The sequence below is a fragment of the Pithys albifrons genome, chromosome 24, assembly GCF_047495875.1.
Source record: "Pithys albifrons albifrons isolate INPA30051 chromosome 24, PitAlb_v1, whole genome shotgun sequence".
Classification (NCBI taxonomy): domain Eukaryota; kingdom Metazoa; phylum Chordata; class Aves; order Passeriformes; family Thamnophilidae; genus Pithys; species Pithys albifrons.
Genome location: NC_092481.1, coordinates 3,419,201 through 3,444,376, shown reverse-complemented (window position 1 = coordinate 3,444,376; position 25,176 = coordinate 3,419,201). Strand labels below are relative to the sequence as shown.

General features: G+C 51.2%; 1 protein-coding gene across 29 annotated transcripts in view; it reads left to right on the top strand.

Annotated features, from left to right (window-relative positions):
- Positions 1-25,176, top strand: part of EPB41 (erythrocyte membrane protein band 4.1) — a 100,632-nt gene that overhangs the window by 12,138 nt on the left and 63,318 nt on the right. For 23 of the 29 annotated variants that reach the window (XM_071576550.1, XM_071576549.1, XM_071576548.1 and 20 more), the window contains exon 1: positions 6,758-6,928. The exons of 3 other annotated variants lie outside the window; for them this stretch is intronic. The gene's annotated coding sequence lies outside the window, so the exon portion shown is untranslated. 3 more of the 29 variants (XM_071576522.1, XM_071576523.1, XM_071576521.1) reach the window with 3 other exon arrangements.

Here is a 25,176-nt window from a genome sequence, read left to right as displayed (position 1 = left end):
GCTGGGGGAACGGCTGAACTCAGTGATCTTGGAGAGCTTTTCCAACTTAAATGGTTCCATGATTCCATGGAGATGTGGCAGCAGGGTATCTCTGTCACTTGTCCCACCCCCTCAGCAGAGACCGTCAGGCTTCAGTGCAGTGTCAAGTTCTAGGGCCGGCTTAGCTCAGTGTTTCCACTTTGTTGCTTTGTGAGGCAGTGAAACAGTTCCCATTGAGGCCTTCAGAACAGCAGTGCTGCCCTCTGAATTACCATCTAATTAAATGAAAGCAAAAACTCCAAAGCAAGTGAGCTTTCTGTTGCATAAGAAAAGCTGTTTTAGTTGACCTAAAAACCGACATTGAAAAGCAGCCCAAACAGAGATGCTTTCCCTCCCAGCTCCGAGCGGTTGCTACTGTTCTTGGAGAGCCATTCATGCCGTGGCAGCTGCGAGCCCGCTTCAAAACAGTTCCTCCTTTGAGACTTGCTTCCCTTTTGCTTGATGGTTGGAGAAACCCTGCTGTGGAGACAAATAATTAGAAATAAAAGATGGCAGCTTAATGATTATTAGGTTTTTCTGACGCAGTCTGTGCTGAGTGCAGGGTGAGAGCAGCATCTCCGAGCTGCTGCTGCAGCTCCTGCTCCAAAGATTTACTGTGGATGCCTTAAATGTGCAGCCTCAGTGGACCTGCAGAACCCCCTGAGCTAACAGTGTTGTTATTTATTTCAGCAACCAACCTTTCTCAGACTCTTGGCAATTAACTGTGACAATGGCAGCAGGACTCCTGCCCGTGCCTTCCCATTTCTCCATCCATACCCACAGCTCTCCTTGGCAACTTCTTATTCCCCTCACCCTCCTCCAGGACTTGGGTTCTGTCTATGAATATGAACCACTCTGGGTTTTCTTTGTAGAATAGCATAGAAAGATAAGACCTTAAATAAAGCTAAAAATGCCTTATTTTTTGCTCCAGAAAAACTGGCAGCAATGGGATGCTATCCTCTGGGATTTTGTCCTATTGATATTAATCTTTTTGAAGCTGGTATCCATGACTGCTGGTTTCAAAGGTTAATATGCTGCATTTCAAGCAAGCTGAGGTCTTTTTTTTTTTTTTAGTTTTTAATTTGTGATATGGAAATGTGCACCAATTAATCACTGTGCACCTGCAGAAATGCCTCTGGGCAGACTTAAGCTGTGCTTTGTAGGTTCTGGGGTGATCTGTAGGCAGGACTGGGGGTGATGAGTCTGGTTCAGTTTAGTAGCTCAAGACAAACCCTGCAAGATCCAAAGAGGTGTCAGGCAGGGGAGGCAGAGCTGGAGAAGGTGGTGCAGACCTTCAGCTTGTATTTGTGGAAGAAACAAGGGAGCCTGTGCTCTGGTTAGAAGTTGTATTTGTTCTCCATGGGTGAAGTTTTAATGAAATAAATGTTGGGTCTTGCCCTCAATAACAAACTGCTGTCTGTTGACTAATTCTGGGTCCATGGATTGGGTAAATTTGGATTACAAGTGATGTGTTAGTGCAAACCTGAGGGCTCTCTGCCAAGTATCTGCTCCTGACTTACTGCAAGGTACACACTGCTCCTAAATAAACCCTGATCTACAAACTGCCCTTCTCTGAGCCAAAGAGCTCCGAGTATTTTGAAGCCAAGGGATGCACTTTGCCCACACATCAGTATAACAATATGGAGTCAAATCTCCTTCAAGAACCGGTGCCTTTCTGGGGAGAAGCTGCAGTTCAAAAAGGAACCAACCTGGTATTATTTAAATGCTCCAGAGCCTCTCCTGGCTGCAGTTTGACTCCTTGTCCATGGAAGGAGTAAATGAGCCCCTGAGATGCGTTGTCTGTGGTGCGGCTCGGCTGCCTCCCTGCCGAGCGCCCGTCCCTAGGTGGCACTCACTGTTATTTTTGGGTTCGTTTCAGCAGAGGCTGCATAGCTGAGCTTGTCCCCCGCTGAAGGGACAGCTGCCTCTCTGGCCAGCCTGGCTGGCCCTGCTTGGTTTAGGAGGCTGGTGCAAAGGCTTGAACTTCCTCCCACTACCCAAACACAGGGAATTCCAGCAGCATCTCCTGGAATTCCTTAGTGAGGGGGAGGGAGTCAAGCACTCTCTGGTTTCAGTTGTGTCATCTTTTCACTGAGACTACCAGGGGATGAAATCCTGTAAATTATTGGAAGCAGGGTGGGCTCTCAAGGTGTGTGGAGTGATGTGGAACTGGCTGTGGCTTCTTTAATGGCTCTTTCCATGGCTGAGCCCATTTCTGGGGTTGTTTCTGGAGCTCAGGCTCGTGCCAGGCTGCTCCTGCCTGTTCCTGAGCCTGCACTACCTGTATTCACAGCCTCACCTGGGGTTTATTCTCCAGGAGTTTTTAAGCACTTTTTAGATCCATTAAGTGCAGCCACTTGTATGTTTAGTACTTCCTACCCATATCTGAGAGGAGAAGTGTTTCTCTGGCAGTGCAGACACATTCACCATGTGAACACTCAATCCTGCAGGCTGCAGCTGACCTCCTGCACTGATCTTTAGTGGTGCATCTTGGCAGAAATGTGCTTTACACGCCGACTCTAAGCCCTGGAACAAAGCTGACTTTCCAGGGAGCTGTTCTTCCCTGCACTGGCACACAGCCTGGAGGGAGCTGAAGCTCCTCTTCCTCTGTTTTGTTCCTCTTTCTCCTTGGAGTTTGTCTGCTGTGCTGCAAGGCACTGACTCAACTGAACATCAACTTCACACAAACTGATGAAACCCACGATGGGAGCTTTTTGCATCAATGAACCAGATTCCAGGTGGGATAGGAATTCCTGGTTGTACAGGCTTACTTCCCAGCCAGCCCCTCTGCTCTCCTTAGCTCCCAAAAAGGAGATCCACATGAGCCAGCCCAGTATCAAAAAGACCCAATGGCTCAAAAATTGGATTCTTCTGCCCCCAGGGGACAACACAGGGTTTTAGTTTAGCACCAGTGGCCTTCAAAGGACACAAATTACAGCCAACAAAGGAAAACTCTCCAGTAGGAAACCACCCTGAACAGGATGTGAGAAGCAGCTTGGTGAGGTGAACTGCCCCGATGCCAAGTGTGCTTCCAATACCCAAATCACTCATTCTCTTTAACTATGGAAAGTGTTTCTTGGCCCTTTAATAACTCCTCAACAATGAATTGATTGTTGGTTTTGCAGAGTGTTATGATGGGCTGGACTAGATTTAATCTTTGGTTAAATACTTGATACAGAGCCAGGTGAGTGGGGATGTTCCAGGTTGCCTTCACTGTGCACACGAGTTCTGGCAAAGCAATGCAGCTTGTTCTAGTCCTTTGTGAATATTCCCTGAGTTTGCAGTTCAGCCTGTCAGAGGCTTTTTCAGGAGTGCATTCTGTGCTGGAGAGAGGGGTGGACACAGGAGACATTCAGCATTAGCTGAGGCATCCCTTCCTTCTGGGTGAATCATTTACCTGGAATATCTCAGTTCAGGATCACTGTGTTACAGGAACATTAAGCTTGAGAAGTCAAATGGAGGTTTCCTTCCCTCCCCATCCCAGCCTTCTGCTCCCAGACAGATCAGCACTGCTGATGGTGACAGCAAAGCCTGGATGAGGAGCCAAGGGCAGAGGGCCAGGAGCTGGCAAAACTGAGCCACCTGCTCTCCTCCCACCTTGTTTGCTCTTGTGAAATGGCTGCTGCTGAGCTGGAGACTGTCACTGGTGTGCAGAGTGTGTGAGCGTGGCACGGGCACGGTGTGTGCCTGTTGTGTGTTCACACACGTGTGCCCAGCACAGCCCTGCCTGGCTCACTGGGAGCAGGGCTGGATAAAGGATTCAGCTGACCAGCTTAATTCCTTTGTTTTCCTAGAATCTGGTGTAATCCCGAGTCTTTCTCTTCCCCTCAAATCCCGCTTGCTCTGGGGGAGGGCGCACCAGCCCCAGCGTGATGCACAATTGCTTTGTTTGGATTGGGAATTCCTCACTGCAGAAGCTCCTCAGGGTGAGAAGAGCCCTGTGCCTTCCATTGCTGTGCCAGTAATGCCCCTGGCACGCTCTTCCCTGGCACTGGTGTAAACTGGGAGCCCTGTTTTACAACAAACCCTACCAGCAGTGCATCCAAAGCACTGGATCACCTTTCAAAGGATTTGCTCTGTGAAGAACTTACTTGAGCTGGATTTAATCTACTGTCTGGATGCTCTTGGGATGCTGCAGCGTGTCCTGCTGAGCTGCTTGTGTGTGCCTGCACATGAACCAGGCAGAGGGCAGGGTTTGGCATCGTCCTCTGTGACCCAGTTGATTTGCACTGACCAAATCCATCAGGATCTGAGTGCTCCCAGTGGCCTTGCAGCTTGCAAGGACCAACCTCTGCCTCAGCGACCCAAAATATGTGCCTAAAAATGAATATAATTCCTCTCCTTAGTCCTGCATCCAAATACCAAGAAATCCTGACTTAGTAAAATAATTCCCAGTCTCTAAATGACTTCTGTAAAGCGACTTAAACTGGCTGCAACTGGGAGAGTTCTTTAAATATTTGCAATCCAGGCTTGGCATGGGGCAAACTGTTCTAACAGTGAACAATTTAAGACATTTCCATTACTTCTTATGGGATTTCAGAGGTCAGTTTGGGGCTGTGTAGGAGGCAAAAGGTTAGAAGAGAAGTGTGGTGATGATGGGTGTATTTCCATGTGCACAAGAGAGGTGTTTTTGGGGTGTTTTTCCCTTTATTTTCTGCTGCCTTTAAAAGGAGCTTTGGCCTGGAGAACATTTTCCAGGGGCTCTCACGGCACAAACCAAATGCCCCTTTTCATAACTGATAACTCAACCTTTTAGTTTCTCCTCCTTTAGCTTTGAAGTTTCTGCTTCCATTTGAGCTCTCAGCCATTTGTTTGGGGCCTGGAGAGGTGACAGCATCCTTTGCCCTCATGCACAGCATGTCTGCAGCTTGCACTGGTGCTCCCTGTGGAGAAGTGCTTCACCTGGGAAATAATGGCTCAAAATGCTGCTGCTCTCTGTTCTCAGCTGCCAGATGGGGTTGGGGATCATCTGCTGATCTGAGCACAGTGGATGATGTGCTGTGTGGTGTTAAATCATTGCTTTGATGTGAAGTTTTTGTTGCCCTGGTCTTTGCTTCTCTTTATCTGCAACCACTGCCGTGTGTGTGGGATGATGAAGTGCTGTGGGTTTGTTTGCTTGTTTTTCTTAATTGCACCCAAAAATTGTGGTTTCTTTGCTTGGTGGTTTTTTCCTCAAAGCCCTTTTGGAGTCGTGTTTCTCACCTGTTTCCAGCAGCAGCAGTTTTGGTGGGGTCAGCACCAAATCTGAGGCTCCTCCGTGCACAGCCCGGGCTTTGAAAACGTGTTAATTTAATGCTGTGGGGAGTGAAGTCGGAGCTTCAGGGTGTGTTTCAAGGGAACTGGCTGTCCCCAGTGTTGGAGCAGCGACTTAACAGCTGCCAGACCTTTCCCAGCCTGTGTCTTTTAATCAAATGTGCTCAGCTGAGTCCACAAGGAAACCTCATGATCCAGATTTAAGGCAAAAATACCTGTCTTCCCTCTCACTGAGGAGCTTTTTCCAAGTGGTCTCAGCACTGAGGCAAGGGGGAGCTGCTCTATTCTTTTTGAGCTGATTGTCACAGGCATATAGAGGAGAAGGGGTAAATAGCTGTGAGAAGCATGTTAATTTTTCAGAAAATTGGGGGTTTTAAGCTCCAGGTGCCCTCAGTGTGTGTGTCCTGCGAGGTCAGTACCAGTGAGGGCTCAGCGTGAGGATGGAGCTGTCCCAGGCAGGGTGTGCATGAGCCCCGGGGTATTATCTGCTGATGAAGGGGCAGGGCGGTTGCTCTTAATCCAAGCAGAATAATGTGCCTGAGAGCTTAATTCTCTTCGGGAAACAAACAGAGATGCCTCGGTGCCAGGCATCTTTGGGGCTTGTGTAAACATTCCAGGGGGATTTGGCCCCCTGAGCTGGCAGGAGCCTGTGGAAGCGCCGGGCAGGGTTCTGCTCCGAGGTACATAACGGGGAGAGCTGGACAGCTCTGCCTGGCACAGGGACTGGTTGTAACTCGGCTGTAGGTGAGGAAAAGCCGGTCCGTGCTGCGGGTGCGGGATTGCAGACCAGGGGCAGGGCTGTGCGGGGCTCCTGCGGGCGCTTCTTGTTCACCAAGCGCTCCCCATCTAATTGTGGCTTTTTTTGCTTGTCATCCACCGGCTAAGGCAGTGCCTGTCCAGTTCTGAGCGGCCTCATGCTTGAAAAAATTAAAGAAATAAGGAATATAGTAACAGCCTGAAGAAAACCCCAACACCCTTTCCTCATCCGTCCATCTCCTTCATCCCTTCGTTCCTCTCCCCAGGCTCTCTCCTCAGAGCTGGGCCCCAACTTTCCCCGGCAGACAGCGAGCTGTATTTAAAATCTGGGTCAAGGCGGACCGGGCCCCTCCTGCCCCGTTCCTACCGGAGCCGTGCGGCGCCAAACGACCCCACGGCCCCCACACACCTTCCTCCACCATCGTTCCGGCAGGGCTGTGGGGATGGAGAGGCTGAAGGGATGGGCTCACCGACAGCCTGCGCGGGCTGGGGGAGGCGGGACGGGCCGGTCCGCCCGCGATGGGGAACGGGAGGGAATGGGGAGGGGGAGCCATGAGGGGGCGCGCGCCCCCCCCCCCCGCGCGCCGGCCGCGGGTTCCCCTCAGCCAATAGCGAGGCGGCGCTGCGGCCCCGCCCCGCGCGCTCAGCCAATGAGAACTTACTACAGTGTTGTGGGGGGGAGAGGGGCGGGGCCGGGCTGGGGGGGGGCAGAGCCGCGGGCGGGAGCGGGGCCGGCGGTGCCGAGCGGGGCGCGGGGAGGCGGCGGGGCCGGGCACGGCTCGGCTCGGCACGGGCCCCGGGGGAGGAGGAAGAGGAAGAGGAGGGTGGCCGGTTGGTCAGCAGCGCAGCGGGGCCCGGCTTGAGAGGGGCTGGCGGGTGCCGCGCGCGCGGGGGCGGCCGGGTAAGTGCGCGCGGGAGCAGCGCGCGCGGCGGCGGCGGCGGCGCGGGAACGGGGAGCGGGGAGCGCGCGGCCTTGGCGCGCCGGGTCCGCGTGTCGGTGTGTCCGCCTGTCCGTGTGTCCGTGTGTGTCCCTGTGTTGGTGTGTCTGCCTATCCGCGTGTCGGTGTGTCCGCCTGTCCGTGTTTCCGCATGTCGGTGTGTCCGCCTGTCCGTGTTTCCGCGTATCGGTGTGTCTGCGTGTCTGTGTGTCCGCGTGTGTCCCCGTGTCGGTGTCCGTGTGTGTCACCGTGTCGGTGTGTCCGCCTGTCCGCGTATCGGTGTGTCCGCCTGTCCGCGTGTCACTGTGTCCGTCTGTGTCCCCGTGTCGGTGTGTCCGCGAACGGCGGGTCGGCGCCGGCCCGTGGTGGCCCTTACGCGGGTGGGCACGTGTGTGTGCGCGTGTGTGATGGTGCGGGAGGTGCCTGTGTGTGTGTGCGCGCCGAGCCCCTGCGCGTGTGAAGGATGCGTGTGCGTGGGGTGCTGGAGTGTGCACGCGTGGGGTGCACGGGGACCTCGCGTGTGTGTGTGTGTGTGCGGTGTGACTGCTGCGGGCTCTGCGTGTGTGCGCGGTGTGTCTGTGTGTGTGTGTGCGGTGGGGTTTTACTGGGTGTGTTTGCACTCTGTGTGTGCGCGGTGGGGTTTTACTGGGTGTGTTTGCACTCTGTGTGTGCGCGGTGGGGTTTTACTGGGTGTGTTTGCACTCTGTGTGTGCGGTGGGGTTTTACTGGGTGTGTTTGCACTCTGTGTGTGCGCGGTGGGGTTTTACTGGGTGTGTTTGCACTCGGTGTGTGTGCGGTGGGGTTTTACTGGGTGTGTTTGCCCTGTGTGTGTGCGCGGTGGGGTTTTTCTCGGTGTGTTTGCACTCTGTGTGCGCGGTGGGGTTTTACTGGGTGTGTTTGCACTCTGTGTGTGTGCGGTGGGGTTTTACTGGGTGTGTTTGCACTGTGTGTGTGCGCGGTGTGGTTTTTCTCGGTGTGTTTGTACTCTGTGTGCGTGTGCACGGTGTATCTGTTTGCACTGTGTGCGTGTCTTTCCGTGGTGTATCTGTGTGTGCACTGTGTGCGTGTTTGCGTGGTATATTTGGGTTTGCCCTGTGTGTGCACGTTGTATCTGGGTTTGCCCTGTGTGGGCGCACATTGTATCTGGGTTTGCTCTGTGTGGGCGCACGTTGTGTCTGTTTGCAGTCGGTGTGTGTGTGCACGGTGTGTGTGCTCAGTGTGTCCATGTGTGCATGTTATATCTGTGTTTGCCCTGTGTGTGTGTGCTCGGTGTATCTGTTTGCACGGTGTATCTGTGTGCTCTCTGTGCACTCTGTATCCATGTGTGCTCTGTGTGTGTGTGCACAGTGTATCTGTGTGCTCTCTGTGCTCTCTGTATCCATGTGTGCTCTGTGTGTGTGTGCACGGTGTATCTGTGCGCTCTCTGTGCACTCTGTATCCATGTGTGCTCTGTGTGTGTGTGCACAGTGTATCTGTGTGCTCTCTGTGCTCTCTGTATCCATGTGTGCTCTGTGTGTGTGTGCACAGTGTATCTGTGTGCTCTCTGTATCCATGTGTGCTCTGTGTGTGTGTGCACTCTGTATCCATGTGTGCTCAGCTCCTGTGTGAGCGCTCCCTCTGTCATGGAGAACTGGAAGCCAAAGGGCTGAGTCTCAGCCCGAGACAGAGCCCGCAGGAGCCAGGAAACAGGCACAGCAGGATGGGCACACAGCTGGCACCCAGTGTCGCCCATCAGCGGGGCACGGGGTGCCCAGGGGTGCCGGGACCGAGGTGGAGTCCCCAGCTCTGCCCAAGTCCATTGTGCAGGAGGAGGAGGAAGGAGACATGGCGGGAAGGGCTGGCAGGGAAGAGCTCCGGGCTCTGTAAAGCCTTGGGGACCTGCTCAGCCACCCGTAGCACCAACGTGGGTGCCGTGGTGTGGCACCAGCCAGGTGAAGGCTCTTTCCCAGCCGTGCATCCCTCTTCCTTGCAAATTCCAGCTCAGGAAAACAGCTCAGCCCGCTGGGAAGCGACGCTCTCCAACTAACAGGATTTTCCGCCGAGGCGTATTTTTATTTCCTATCCCCAACGGGGCAGCGTTTGCAATGAAAACAACTCCAGAAGGTCTGGAATGAGTTAAAATCCACCTCGACCAGCGCTGTGAGTGCCGTGCCTGAGTGTCCCGAGCCTTCCTTCCGTGTTTCTCGGGGAAGAGGGACTTGCTCCCCCTTTGTGTGCTGAGAGGGCTCTGTGTGGTTTGGGGGTCTGGTTTGGGGCAGGGGCTGGCAGCCCTCCCTGCTCTGGGTGTGTAAATGGCTCTTCAAGAATTGCACGTTTGGCAGCAAAGAGAAAATGCCTCAGAGATTGTCCAAATTCTGGGGCAGGTGTTGTGCTGGTTCAGTTATAATTCTTTGTGTTATAATTTAATTAAGATACTGGAGAAGCAAAGCAAAATAGGTCCTTCCAGTGCAAACTATTCCATGAAAATCTTATTTCTGAGCAGCACCACAAACCCAGTTTTTGCCTTGCCTTGTTCTTTCTGTTTAGTATTTGAAGCTTTCAAAACACGCTGCGTTTCGTTTGCCTTAGTTTGGTAGATCTGCAGGGATGGCCTTTGAATTAGTGATTCTTATTCACAGTTGAGTTGCTGAATGTAAAAATAACCCCTGTAAGGTCTCAGGGGGTGGAGAATATGCTGGGTGTGGGTGGGGGATGCAGAGGGGCTGCCCTGATGCCGTGGAGTGAAGTTCCTTTCACAATAAGCTGACTCGTGTGTTGCTGCTCCCTTTGCTTGAAAAGCTACTTTGAGGAGGTCTAAAGTAGGTATTTTATTTTTTAATGGCTGGTCCAACTGTATTTTTGAGGAATTGAAGGTTTTCCTGCAGCATTGTGGTGGTTGTTAAGGGATGTCCTGCCCGTGGTGTGTGTCGCGTGTCAGTGATGCTGATACACTTCATGTTTATATTTTCCATAGTGCCAACCCCTGGCATCTTCAGCTTTGTTTCTGGGATGATTCTGAGTGTTGGGTGCGATTCAAAAAGCAGTGGGGTCCTTTTGCATCTCTCTGCTGCCACGGCCTTAATAAAGAAGGTGAGGATTTTCGAGGATTCCCATGGACAAACTTAATCTGCTGCGGAACGTAAATATCAGGATAAACATGGCACTCCTTGCCTTGAGAACTCAATTAGAGCCTTATGAAACAGAGGGAAAGATGATTATTTTCCCTCTAACATAAACACATTCATTATTTCCCGTATCAGTTTAGATTAGGAGAATGGGAATTACCTGTGTTTTCATCTGATCTCACAATTGCAATTTAAAACAAATGAGATTATCAGAATCAAAGCGTTTGCAGGGAAAGCAACACTCCCGAGGAGGGAGGACTCAGCTCAGCCTGTTTCCAAGCACCTTATGTTCCCAAAGCCTAAAAACTGCCTCAGACAATGACACTCCAAACCTACAGCTCCTGGCTCTGGTGTCTCCCTGCCAACTGTCCGTGCTCTGCCTGACAGTGCTTGATTTTCAAAGAGTGGTAAAGCACGTCTCTCCTGATGCCCCATTTACTGCTTGGTGAGCAGATATTTGAATGGATGGGAGGTGGGGATGTGGCTTCTCTGGTGAGCAACCAACCACATCTACAAATTCATTCATTAGCCATGGAAGTGTTGCTGTGCCGGGGTGGCTGGCAGGGATGTTGGGATGCTCCGTGTGCTCCGAGGTGTTGATGGAAGGATGATGATGTTGTGAGTGTGGTGTGTAATGTGCTGGAATGAAGTTGTGTGTGCACAGGGTTGCTGATGGAGGGCAGTGGCTCCGTGCTAGGAGTTGTTTAGCATCTCAAAGGAATCTTGGGTTTTTGGGGTCTGCAACTGAACCTCTTCATCCTCAGGGCAGTTCAGTGCAGGTGCTGGCTGTGTGTCCACAGCATCTGGCCAGGAGTTTCTCCTCAAACACCTTTCCTTGTGTCCTCCCATGAGGAGTGTGTGCTGAGAGCCTCTTCATTTGGGGGGGATCTGTGTCAGTACCTGTTCCACTGCAGGGTGGGTTTTTCTTCAGCCCCTTGCTCCACATTGCACCTGTTTATGGGAAGGAGCAGAAGTCAGTGATCTCAGAGATCCTGTGTCTGTGCTGGGTGGGAAAGCTCTGGCTCTCCCTGGGTGAGGGATCCCTGCTCCCCATGGGAGCTTCCCATCCCACTGTGGATGGAGGCAAGTGTGGGGGTGCAGTGGGAGCTGGAGCTGGGCTGTACTCCTGGGCCACACTGGGTCAGTGCCTGGACTTGCTGCTTTTACATCCCTGGGATAAGCTGTGCTGAATCAGAGCTGTTGGTTTAATAGGGGAGCCTGAGGGCCCTGCAGCAGCCCTATGGATGCAAATAATTTCCTACCAGAAACCTTATTTTGTGCTTTTAAACTCCTGCCTTCTCCCTACCCATGGCTTGCCCCGTGCAACTTTCCTGGAGCGTTAAGAAATGGCAGATACTCAGGTGGTTCAGGCTCCAAGCTGTGTTTGTTGCTGCCCTGCATCTCTCTGGGGAAGCTCCAGAGAGCTTTGCATCAGGAGTAGAAATTGCACCCTGGTCTGGGGAGCTTTTGCAATGATTGTTCTGCTTTCTTGGTGCTTGGCTTTCTCTGTAATCCTGTGTAGATTAAGCAAAGGGCTGTATGTAAAGATGTCCCTTTATGTGTCTCATCTACTACTGTTTTGATCAGTATCGTGGTGCCTTAAGTTGCAAAGAACTGTAGGATGTGCATAGTGGGGATTTATCTCTGCCCATCGGATGGATTAGGTAGGAATGTTCATGGCTTGTACTTAATCCAGATTAATATTATTAGTTTCTTTACGTTCAGTCAGTTGTTTACGCTTGTTTTTCTGTTTATGTGAATTTTTGCTTGTGTAATTCCACTCTCATTGTGTGCTAAAAGCAAATGCTTTTAATTTGTCAGCGTAGATGAACTAAATCTCTTGGTTTTTTTTTCTAAATTAAACAGTTCCAAAGAGAGGAAAATTGTGTGGGTTTGGGGGATGTGTTCAGGCAATTGAACTCTTCCAGGGCACACTCCTGCAGACCCTGCTGCTTTTTTGATCTGGGCTTTTTAAACAAATTTCCCATGCCAGCCTGTTTTAGCTGCTGTGCTCAGAGCAGCAGTGGGTTGCAATTTATAATTTATAAAGTCTCACAGCAGTTGAACTCTGGTGCTTTTGGAGGGGACTGAGGATTTTTGTAGCTCCCTGATCTCGATGCAGAGCCTGAAAGACGTGGGAAGAGCAGCAGCTCCGGGGAGTGTTTCTCCTTGCGGGGAGAGCTCAGCTGTGGCCACGGAGTTGCTTCCCACACGTGCATTTTTGGGGAGCAGCTTGATGGGATGTCAGCCTGGCTTTCCAATTTGGTCACACCATGGAATAACCCTCCTGAGGAAAGCTGGAGCCCAGACCTGGGAGGAGCTTTCACTCTGCCCAAAGCGAGCCCTTCTCGCAGGGATCAGCTCAGCAAACACCGTGGCTGGAGCCTGGGATGGGAGCAGAGTTTGGAAGCAGCAGCAGGAGGAGAATTGGGCTTGTTGGCTCTTTCTGTGGAAACCCCAATTCCCCTGAACCCGCAGCTCACCCGTTGCAGGCTGATTATTCTCCCCCTTCCCCGCCCCACTAACGCGCGTGTGTCAGAGAGATAATTAAAAGCTTTTAGTTAAATAAATAACTAAGCTGCTCACGCGGCTTTATAGTAGAATTGCAGAGCCAAACCCTTGGAGGTGGAAGATGGCGCTGCTGGTGTGGCTGCTGGTCCCGCAGCATCTCCCGCCTTTCCGTCCTGGAGTGGGCTCGGGATGTGATTCCATATGGACTTTCCCCCCTCAGGCTGGTGTGTCATGGGATACAAGAGCGAGCTGGGCCTGAGTGGGGCCAGTCCCACCCCGTTGTGAACAGGGCCCCGGGCTGTGTTTATTCCCTGCTATTCAAACTCTGCTCTGAAGACAGGATTAATAATTCCCGCTTGGATTCAGCTGCCTGAGTGCAAATGAATCAAAAGCATGAGCTGGTCTTTGCAGTTCTCTGGTGAGAAAGGGCTGGGTGTTCCAGGACAGCTTGAAGGGTGGTTTGGTTTTATCCCTCTGACACAGACCACGATGGAACAGTTTCTATTCCAGCCCCGGTTTCTGCCTCGGAGCTGCCCCGTGGTGCCTCCAGCCAGGCACTTGGAAAATGAGAAACACGCAGCTGGGGACCATTCCTGGGGAGGTTTGGGAGTCGTTTGTCATGGGGCTGGGGCTGGTTCATGGAAGGGTAAAGATCTTTCAGGTCCAGCTTAGCTGGCCTAGCCAGGAAATGTTTCTCCTCCTGCAGCTCTGCTTTGTTTGCTGCTGCCTTCCAGTTCCTGAAACAGTGGGCGAGAGGGTCCTACAGCCAATGGCAGAATATCCTGAGTTGGGAGGGACCCCAAAGGATCAGCCAGTCCAAGTCCTGGCCCTGCACAGACACCCCAATAATCCCACCCTGTCCCTCAGAGCATCATCCAAACCCTCCTGCAGCTCTGGCAGCCTTGGGGCCGTGCCCACTGCCCTGGGGAGCCTGGTCAGTGCCCACCACCCTCTGGGGGAAGAGCCTTTCCCTGATATCTAACTTAAATTTATATCCCTGATTTCTCCTCTTAAGCTGAGCTGCCATCCTCCCTGGACAAGGGAGCCCTCCTGTTCTTCCTGTAAATAGAAACTCAGCTACTCATTTTGTTTGAGAAGTCTTGAAATCCAGCATTAGACCAGAGTTTTCTGTCCTAAGTACCTGTTCTACAGCTGTTGGTTGGCAGTGATTGCCAGGCGAGATGGAAATTGTGGGTTAAAATTGTGTGAGAATTGTTGGTGTGAATTAAAAAAAAACCAGTCACCTAGCCAGCATCTCTCCCTCTCCTCTCTGTGTGTGTAAGTGTGTAGGGGTAATAAAAAAGCCATTTATCGTGTGAACATGCCCTGACCCAGGCAGAAGGCAGAGGATGGGCACAGGATGGACCCTGGAGAAGGGGTTTATCTGGAGTGGGAGTGACCCCATCACCATGGGAAGGGTGTGCTGGTGATAGCAGAGAAATGGCCACGTGCTGAATTCCTCTGATGCCTCTTCCAGCGTGTGTTGTTTCCTCAGGCTTCTCCTGGAGTTTTTTGTTGCTGTTGTAACTGCTGCTTGTTGTTTCCATCCTGTCTACCTAAACAAACAACACTTCCTTTGTTTATGGGCGGCTGGATCGGTTTGTTTGCTCCCTCCTGTCTCTGCACTTCCCTTCCCTCCCCCAGGAAATGTGAAATAAAGCTGGGGTTGGCTGGTGAGCTCAGAGCAGCCACTGTGCCCATCCTGGTGCAGGATCCCATCTCTGCCCCTCTCTGCAGGGAGGTTTGGGATCCTCACTGAGGTTTGAATATCCCCTTGATGACGAGAACTGAAAGGACTTGCAGTGTCTGAGTGTCTTCATGTCAAAAAATGACCTTTTCCCTTCACTTACACACCTCAGCAAGTTTTTTTTTTCTGTTTTATTTGGTTCTGAAGTAGTTGTTGAGTGGATGGTATTTCCTATCCCTTCAGTTTTGGGGCACCACTGTTGAAATATTCCTCTTCTTGGTTCAGGTGCTCCTGATCCCACCTGCAAACTCCCACCAGATGCTGGTGGGGAAACCAGCAGTGACATGGACAGTGTTAGTGGTTCCTATTTTGCAGCTGCTGCTCTTGGCTTATTTAAAAATGATGATTGACTCTCTTCATGTGCCCTGATGATGACAAATGGCAATATTCCTTTTGCAGAGATGTGGTTTATTAAAAAAGGAGTGCCCATTGCATGATGAATCGAGAGGGAGAGCTGGGGGGAACTGGATCTATTAGAGTTACATGTCTGTGCTTCCAGAGGCAGGAATGGGAGTAGATTGTGGACATGAGGGATGAGCTGGGCAAGGAAAGGAGACTTGCAATTACAGAGAAACTTGGTATTTCACTCTGACGCTTTTCTTGCAGGTTTATTTCTGTTTATAACTGAGCTGGACCCTCCAGCACCAGCATTGCCTGAGCATTGCACTGGTGGGGTTTGATGCACACAGGGCTAATCCCAGCACATCTGGGAGTGCACATACATTGTATTACATCCAAATAAAGTGGAATTAAACCTTTTTATCCTTTTTTGGAGATACCTGAGCTGCATCTCTGCCAGGTTCCCTGCAAACACAGGTGAAAGGAGAGGTGCCACCACCCTGCAGGTCACAGGGTGTGTGTGGAGCTCATCAGTGCCTGGTTGAGGTACCAACCTGGTTACAGGGCTGGCTCTGTTTGCTGGGCTGATGCTGCTGGGGGATGTGGTTGTACATTAACCATTTCTCATGATTTCTCAGCACAAACAGTTGTAAATCACTCCTCTGGCAGGAACAGATGCCAAAAGCCTCAGTCCTGTGAGGTGGGACCAGCTCCTACCCGGGCCTTTGAAAACACAATTATAAGGAAACAAACAGCTCTGCGCTTTTGATGTATTAACTATAAAATCAACCGAAAAATTGTTGATAGATCGTGTTTGTTTTGGAAACAGTTTAACCTTCTGAAACTTCTGACTGTGGCAGAAAATCAAGGAGTGGTGAGTTACACTGAAACTGAGGGTTGATTAATTGTAACTCTTGCAGCGCTTGAACTTTGCCACTGGAAAAAACATCTTGGGACAGGTGAAGAACATTTTTTTTTTATTAAAAACACCTGTTCTAGTAATTATTCGAGCTGGGTGGGGGGAGAAGACATGGATGGAGATGCAGCCCTGCAGGTGTGAAGCAGGAGGTTGTTCCTGTGCTACATCAAGGGGTCTGCTCGTGGTTTTCCTCCTGATCCCCTTCAGCACAAACACTCCCCGAGAAAATATTTTGAGGCATTTACAGAAAACAAGCAGAGGGAGAAAATCACAAACCTCTCTGTTGGAAAACATCATCAGAGCTTTGCTAATGGAGCAGCAGCATTTGGGATTTTGGCTGCACCCCACGACGTCGAGTGGCAGCCAAACCCAGCAGTCTCTCCAGAGGAAACAGCAACCGGGAATGTGCAGTTTTTGCCTGTTTTCCCAAGTTAATCTCCAGGCATTGCTCTCCCACCCATGACCTGTGGTTTTGCCCAGTCACAAAGTGTTTCATGGGTGCAGCAGTTCAGGTGCTGCTGTCTGGGATGAGTCATTATTGCTCAGGATGGGGCAAGTTTCATGAAAACACCCTGGGAGATCAGAAAGGATATTGAGGGGCTGGAGCGAGTCCAGAGAAGAGCAACGAGGCTGGAGAAGGGACTGGAGCACAAGTGCTGTGGGGAGAGGCTGAGGGAGCTGGGGGTGTTCAGCCTGGAGAAGAGGAGGCTCAGAGGTGACCTCAGCACTGTCTGGAACTGCCTGAAGGGAAGTTCTGGCCAGGTGGGGGTTGGTCTCTTCTCCCAGGCACTCAGCAATAGGACAAGGGGGCACGATGGGCTCAAGCTCTGCCAGGGGAAATTGAAGTTGGAGATCAGGTAGAAATTCTTTGCAGAGAGAGTGCTCAGGGATTGGAATGGGCTGCCCAGAGAGGGGGTGGATTCCCCATCCCTGGAGGTTTTTCAGGTGAGCTTGGCCGTGGCACTGAGTGCCATGATCTGGTAAAGGGACTGGAGTTGGCCCAAGGGTTGGACTTGATGATCTTGGAGGTCTTTTCCACCCAATCCATTCTATGGTTCTATGAACCTTAAAATTAAGGGTTGATTCCCAGACACAAAAAGATCCAGACCTCTTGGTATCAGCAGCAATGAGCTCTTTGATGGTGCTTTGGGAAATATGCTTGAAATTTGTTACTGTGTTTTAAAGAAAAATGTGTCTTTGCTGCTCCAAGCAGTGAATTATATTTTTTTTTCAATGCAAATTGGAAAAAAATGCAAATTGGAAAAAAATTCAGCTTGGAGCTGGGCAGATATTTGATTTTCCAGTTGATAATTTGTCACACAAGTAATGAGCCAGTGTGGTACCCAGCACAGTCCCTGATGGCTTTTGCAGTGATCATGTGGGGAAAAATGGATGTGGCACTTGCATTTTAGTAGGAGGACTGTGGGTTTGGGTTGAATCCCTGTAAATGGGGATGTGTTTCATGGGAAATCCTAGATCCCCCCAGCTGTATTAATGCAGTGTTTGGGATGAGGCACCTGCAGCAGGAGCCTACCCAGCCATTCCCAGTTTCCCAGTGGCACCAGTGTGTTTATGCTTGTGTAGCATTTTCCTGTTCTAAACCATGCTGGGAATTGGGTTTGCTGCTTAAAATCAACTCCTTTTGTAAAGCAGCAGCTCGCTGGGTGACCACTAATTGAGTTAATTGCTGCCCTTAATGTGAACTGTATTGTGGGTTACAGGGCACGTTCTGCTGCCCCACAGTACCCAACTGATGAGTTCCAGGCATGGGACATGTCCCTGTGCAGTCACATTCCTGATGGGAGCAGTCCATGCCACCACAGTGCACCCTGTTGATGCTCCAGTGGGATCTCCAAGCCCTACTAGAATCACAGAATCATAGAATGGATTGGGTTGGAAAAGACCTCCAAGATCATCAAGTCCAACCCTTGGGCCAACTCCAGTCCCTTTACCAGATCATGGCACTCAGTGCCACGGCCAAGCTCAGTTGAAAAACCTGCAGGGATGGGGAATCCACCCCCTCTCTGGGCAGCCCATTCCAATCCCTGAGCACTCTCTCTGCAAAGAATTTTTTCTGCTCTCCAACTTCAATTTCCCCTGGCAGAACTTGAGCCCATCGTGCCCCCTTGTCCTATTGCTGAGTGCCTGGGAGAAGAGACCAACCCCCACCTGGCCAGAACTTCCCTTCAGGGTGTTCTAGACAGTGAGGAGACGTCTCTTTGTCTCTTTGCATTCACCTTTTTATTTTCCTCATGTATATGGAAACCCAACACTGACTTCTGCTGTTGCCCAGCCTGAGTTCTGGAGTGCTGTTGGTGAAACCCTTTGGAAGTGCCTTGCACCATGCAAAGTACAACACATTTTGAGCCAAAAAAATCTTAATATTCCATTAAAAAATGAGTAGATAATCATGGTAAAAGTGCTATTCCCTTCTGGCATGTTGCTGTTTCACACAGTGGCACTGCATCAGTGCCTTGTGCAACAGATCTATTTGTAGAAAGGGAAAGAAGAGGGCAAAGTTTATGAGATCTTTCTCCAAATCCTACAGAAGGACGTTTTGCACTGGGGAGATTATTCAGGCTGAGCAATGTGAGTTGCAAAATCACCTCTTGCACTGCTGTCTGCAGATGCCAGTGTGTCTGTGAAGGCTCTGCCAGCTGCAGAGGGTCATTCTGTGCTGTTCCCAAGGCTCACACTCTGCTCCCCTGTCCCTGGGCTCTGCCACAGGGAGTTCTTTTGGGTGTTAACCTTCCAGGGCTGATGTTAATGCCTGAAAAGCTCAGGTCGTTGTATAAAGTAACTTGTGCTTGGAGAGTGGTGGTTTTCAGGTGTTTATTCTGTGTTCTGGGGAGTTTGGGTTCTCCATTCTCCTGTTTTTAAGTGGTTTTTTAAACTTAAAACTCACATGCATTTACACAGCTGGCTCCTGTTAACTCAGGGGATGTGGGACACCCAGCAGTAACACCCCCAGCTGTGTTTTGTTGAATCCCAAGGGAAAACCCAGATATTTAATGCTGTGGATGCAGGAGGGGTCTGAGAGGCTGCTGAGATCGGGGGGTTCAGGTTGTGGTGACCTCCTGCTCATCCACCATTTCATCAAACCTCCTCTTCATGCTCAAGGCTGTTACTCCACCACTGAGAGCAGGAATCTGTGTTTCTTGCCCCAGAGGAGAGGCTGGTGCTGGATGCCAGCAGGTTGGAAGCTCCATCTCTGAGTGGCACCGCCGGCAGCTTCTCGTGCCGGGTACTCTGTAATTAACGTCGGCTCTTGAGCGCCGAGTAATTGGGAGCAGTAATTGGATGGTAGCTTAAGAGCAGCAGTGTGGTTAAATAAACCAAGCAGGCTTGCAGTGTGGTGTCAGCAGGTAAAACTCCTGGGAAACAGCAAATCCACATGGCAGGGACGGGTGGAGTGAGCGAGGTCCGCGCTCGACGCAGGCGCTCCAGAGCAAAGGCAGCGACCCGGAGCGAGCGGAGCAGAGCGGGGCACGTCCTGTCCTCCTGCCCTGGGTGCTGAAGGGAGGACACAACCTGGTAAGGCAGATACTTTCAAAGCATCTTCCATGCTTAGGAGTGAGTGGTTTTGTTGTGAAGTTGTAGTTCAGTTTTGATGAGTTCTCACAGCTTGTTTGGTTGGGGAGCAGGAGCGAGTTCAGGCTGTGCAGCGATGCCCAGCTCATTGCACTGTTTCTGTCTTGCTTTTGCTTTTTCTTCTTAAACCACACTTCTTGCCACTGCAAAAGCTGCAAAAACCAACCTGCTTTCTGCAGCTGGTGTGGCATTTCTCTGCTCTCCTTTTCCATGTGCCCTGCTCACAGCTTGCACTGGTGAGGAGGTGCCTCGCAGCAAGCTGAGCCCTCTCAGGCCTTGTGTGTGTGTACCTTTTGTTCCTCTCACAGAGGAACAGGCAACCACTTACCTTTAGCTTGTGTATATTGAAAGAGAACCTTAAGGAAGTGTGAAGGAAGTGGTTTAAGAATGTATTTATTGGAGGAGCAAAGAGCTGGTTTGGCAGAGCTGCCTGGCCCGGGTGAGCTCACCGATGCTTTTTGCTCTCTCCGCTCTTTTCTCCCTGCTCTCGTTTGAAGGGTCTTCTCATGGCAGTTTTAACCCAAACAATGATATCACCAGAGCTTGCAGAAAAGAGGATTTGTGTGGCATTTTATTCCCTTGTGCTGCATGAATGTGGGTTTCAGCAATATTGTTGTGTGGCTCCTGCTGTCAGCAGCACAGTGAAAAGAGCGGCTCACTTGTCTGGCATTGTGACTGTGGCACTCACAGCCCTTTAGCAGCACAATTTTAAAGCTTGGGCTCTCCTTTTAGTCTTCAGTACTGGGTGCTGGGCAAGACCAGTAGGTTTTGAGTCCAAAATACTGAGGGTAATATGGTTTATTCTTAATTTTCTCTTGGTTTTGGTACTTGTTAAGTGCCTGAGCCACTCTGAGACCCCGAGAGTCTGCAGAGCTTTCAGCTGGAGGAAGCACCGTTGGGCTCAATGAGGCTTCAGCTGTGCACGAGGCAATTGCACAACTGGGATTTAAATAGAAAAAAGGGAAAAATAAGCAAAGCTTCTCCAAAAAAACATGTGGTTGTTCCTCCTGCCGTTATATTGTCGGGGGGGAGGGTGTGCACACACACAATGCACACACTTTGAATAGGGTAAGGATTATTTTGGGACCTAACTCATAAAATAAGTATCAATGGGATGCTGAATTGTGTACACAAGGCCAACAGCTTATCCAGAAAGCACCACTAACCCCAGCTCCAATTTATTTTAACAGGGGGGAGATTTAAACCAGCTGCTGTTTTCTACATATGCTTTATCCCTACTGAAGGAAATACTTGGTCTTTAATGGGTTTTCCCTTGGATTCAAATTATTGCAGTGTTTAAACAGTTGGGAGGTGTTTGCTGTTGTCTTCTCAGCTGGTTGGTGGCCAGCAGTGTCCTGGCAGTGCCATGACAGGTGTCTATGGGCACTGGTGGGAGTGGAGAGAGCTGGTTTACAGCTTCCAAGTGCTGCCCCAGTTTCCTCAGTGCACATGCCAGCCTGTCTCCATGCCCAGGCTCCCTTTAATGCCCTTGGGGATGTTAAGCTTCTCCCAGTGTGGTTTTAATTCAGGATGAAAGGGAGAAGATTGGAGGGAAGGGTGTGAGTGGGTGGGGAAGGGGGTCCTGGGCAGCCCCTGGGAGAGGGTGGGAGGGGATTGAGGGGTGGTGGAAGGGAGAGAGGAGTAATGCAGCTGGACAGGGGGTGGGAGAGATCCTTTTGGTGCGTGTTGTCCATGGAGCTCCTGGGTGGAGCTGTGTTTGGATGAGCAGGATTAAGTGTGGCTGGAGGGGAAGGTTGTGGTGCTTTGTTCCCAAACCGGAGGAGCACCAGGGTGAGACTCAGCACTAACACTGCCTTGGTGTGCTGGGTGGCAAAGGTGGGCGTTGAAGAAGTAAAAAATACCTCTTGAGAGCTGGTGAAACGTGGCATTGCTGCTGTTTGTTCAGTGAAATCACAACCCACAACACCCTCCCACACCGACCCATCCAGCTCAGAAAGGAGGGCGGCAACCGAAAATGTGAGCAAACAGCCCCTGGATGTGGGTGCAGAGAGTGTTTCTGACCCCTCCCTGCAGTGCTGAGCATGAACACAACTTCCTCTTCCTTTCTGTAGTCTGAAGAAAGCAATATTTGTGCACGTTTCCTCCTTGCAGATGATTGCAGCGACCCTGGGCTGGTGCAGGAGCTGAGCAGAAGGTGCTGCGGGGACCAGCACAAATCCTTCCTTGGGTCTCCAGCCCTGAGAGAAACACCACAATATCATCTTATCTTCCATCTCATTATTTAAATCAGTGCTCTCCCTTCCCCCCAGGATGGTATTTCATATCCTGCTCACTCTTTCCCACTGCTGGTAGGCCAGGCTGGAGCTCAGCTGCCTTGTGCTGGTGAGCCATTAGTGCACCCGGCTGGGATCCTGGGCAGTAATTCCAAGCAGGAGTGAGCACGGCTCCCGCTGGGATAACTTGCCATGGCTCTGTGGGCAGGCAGGAGGTGTCAGCATCATTATTTTGGCTCTGCAGCAGAAGTGGGGGTGATAAAGTGCTCGCTGGGTGTTTGCTCTCCCAAAGGATCAAAGGGATTCCTGGCAGCTGAGCAGCTGAAATGAAGCTCCCTGTTGTCCAGCTTTAACAGAGCTCTGGAATGGTGATGGACCAAAATCACCGGGTTAGGCACAGAAATATCCCTCCATTCCATGGGGTAACACTGAGAGGATTGCCTGAAATAGTCACTCTGTGATAGCTGCACTCCCACTCTGCTGCCCCAGTGGTTACTCCGTGCTGGAGTTGCCTAAATCGTGCCAGAGAAACAGGTGATTATTTAATGGAAATGGCATTCCCGAGCTGTGTGTCTTGTTAAAGCATCCGGAACGTCGCGTTGTGTCTTCTCCCCGCTGGTGACACAGTGTGGCAACCACGGCGGGTTTGATTCAAAGCCATCTCCAGTGCGAATGGTTGTTTGTAAATGTGTTGCATCAGATGTGTCAATGGATGTAATTAAGGAATGAAGGCTGCTGCACACCCCTAATTAAGGGGATTAAGAGCTAAAGCTGCCTGATTTCACTGCTGGGTGGAAAAAACCAAACAGACAGAACTGGTGGAAGCGGCTGGAGGGCGAGTTTTGGGTGGGGGGAGTTCTGCTGCCAGAAGGAGCAGCTCCAGGAGGGGACAGGACTGACCTGCTCTGCGATGTGTCCACACATCAGATGTGTCTTCTGAGCACAGAGGATATTTAATTGCCTTTTCACACCCCCTCCAGTTTGGTTCCTGTTCCTGGTGGGTGTGGGAGGGTTTTCATCCTGGACTTGCAGCCATGGCAGGGTGGCAGTCCTGTCACCCCCACGGTGGGCTGGTGACTCCCCACTCATTGGCAGCCCTTGGGATCTTGGGTGGGAGCAGAAGTGAGATGTGTGTGAGGTGCTGGAACCAGGGCAGAACCCTCAGGCATCCCTGAGGTGCTTTTGCACACACGAAATGGGCCAAATTGCACCAAATCTGGGGCAGTGAATGTTGTGTAATGGAAATATTGGGGAGCTGTGCTCACTGGGGGCTTCCTGCTGGCCTTGCTAAGGGAATGAGTTTGTCATGGGATGGGCACTGCCAAGGATGTCTCCCTAATCGTGACACTGATCTCCCAGTGCTTATGTGACCCTGGCAGGGTGGCACTGCTGAGTTCAGGCTCCCTGAAGGGCTGCTGGGGAACATCCTCTGTGTGGGAGGCGTTTCAAAACCTGCTGTGATTTTCCAGGAAGCATCTTCTCCTTTGCTCTCCAGCTTGTGAAGCCACCCCAAGGGCAAGGGTGGCTTTGGGGTCACTGAGCATAACGAGCAGGAAAAACGGGAAGAAAACCATCCCTGTGGAAGGGGGTGTGAAGTGTCCAAGTGTGTGCCTGGGACAGGCAGTGGGGGAAAGGTCCTTCTGGGGTCACTTGAGTTTGTCCCAATCAAGGAGTCAGTACCTCTGAAGGCTTTACAAACAGCTTCTGACTCCTGGGCATGAGTGTTTGGGAGAACAGCTGAAGGACTGAAAGGAAGTTCCAGCCAGGGAGGGGTTGGTCTCTTCTCCCAGGCACTCAGCAATAGGACAAGGGGGCACGATGGGCTCAAGCTCTGCCAGGGGAAATTGAAGTTGGAGAGCAGAAAGAAATTCTTTGCAGAGAGAGGGGTCAGGGATTGGAATGGGCTGCCCAGAGAGGGGGTGGATTCCCCATCCCTGGAGAGTTTTAACCTGAGCTTGGCTGTGGCACTGAGTGCCATGGTCTGGTAAAGGGACTGGAGTTGGCCCAAGGGTTGGACTTGATGATCTTGGAGGTATTTTCCAACTCAATCAATTCTATGGTTCTGTGACTGGTTTGCTGCCTGTTGGTTGCCTGTGGTTCCTGTTAGGAACATGGAACCAGGTTTGGATGGTGCTGGATGTTTCCCTGCTCTCCTTGGGCACAGGAGGGAGCCTGCAGGAGCACAGTGGGATTGTTGTCCCCATGGGATGATTTTCTGGGAATGGTGCAGAGTTTGGAATTAACTCATTACTTGCATTATTTAAAAGGAAAAAAAGAAGGAGGAGCTTTCTGGAGGAGCTGTTTCCCTGCTTCCCTCCTGTGCATGGTGTCCACAGAAGCTGCTTTGCTGCTCCCAGTTTTGAGGCAAGGGCAGCAGCATCCCAGTTAGCACAACCCATTGCTGTGTGCCCTGGGGAGCTGCACCCAGCTGGGAAGGGCCTGGTGGAGCTTGTGCTTCCACAGGCTCTGCTGGTTTTGTTGGGGACCTCAATGAGCTCTTAGTGGACCCTAAAGCCAAACTGCCTGGTCTTGTGAGTCTTTAGATGGTTGAAGGTTGGGTTCTGTCTGTGATACTGCTCAAGGTTTGTGGTGGGAATGGATTTCTCCTTCTCTGTGTGTTGTTGCCTGTGATGCTGAGCCCTGAAAGTAGAAGAGACTTCAGAAAAGGATGGTCCTTCCTGAAACAAAGCCCTGCCCCAGCTCAGGAGCAGCACAGGCTGCTGAGTGCTGATACCTGGGGTGGTTTGTACCCACCCAGTCAAACTCAGCCTCACAGCCCTCCCTGCTCTCTGACTTTATTCCTGGGCTCCTCAGAGCTTTTGCTGCCCCAGTCGTGTCTCCAGAGCCAGCAGTGCTGGATCTTTCCAGGCTGGTGGATGCTGAGGAGGTCTCTGTCTTCTCCATGCCCATGTTGATTTGGAGGTGTAATCTTCTGGGGCTTGGCTAGAAAACCAAGAATTGAGGGATTTAGTGGATAATCTACAGCTGGCCAGTGCCTTCCTGCACTCCTAGAAGGGGATCATTAAACTTTAAAGGGCCATGTTCAGGCTGATAATTACTGTAAAGGTAATTTTAGTCCCCTTGTCTTCACTGCCTGATGGTTGCAGTGATCACAGAAGAGCAGACCAGATGCATCAGCTCTGCCTGGCAGCTCGTGCAGCTCCTCAAAACTCATTAAAACAGCATCAAACCCACCTTGCTGTGCCCCCGGGCAGACCCTGGCAGTGCTGGGTTAGTGTGTCCTGAGGGTTTCCCTCCCTGCAGGCTCCTCCTGGGGAGAATGAATTTCCTTGGCAGGGAATATTTTTGGAGTGTTGGTGTCAGGAGGAGCAATGGCTGATTTATAGGAGAAAAGGTCTTGAAATCAGCTTAGGGGAGGGTAGTGGGAATTTGTTCAAGTGTCCTTGATGGACTGGGAGAGCTGGGGGTGTTCACCTGGAGGAGAAAAGGGAGACTTGAGAGCCCCTTCCAGTGCCTAAAGGGGCTCCAGGAAAGCTGGAGAGGGACCTGGGAATAAGGGATGGAGGGACAGGACACAAGGAATGGCTTCCCACTGCCAGAGGGCAGGGATAGATGGGATATTGGGAAGAAATTCTTCTCTGTGAGGTGAGCAGGCCCTGGCACAGAGAAGTTGGGCTGCCCCATCCCTGGAAGTGTCCAAGGCCAGACTGGATGGAGCTTGGAGCACCCTGGGCTGGTGGGAGGTGTCCCTGCCCATGGCAGGGATTGGCACTGGATGGGCTTTAAAGTCTCTTCCCACCCAAAC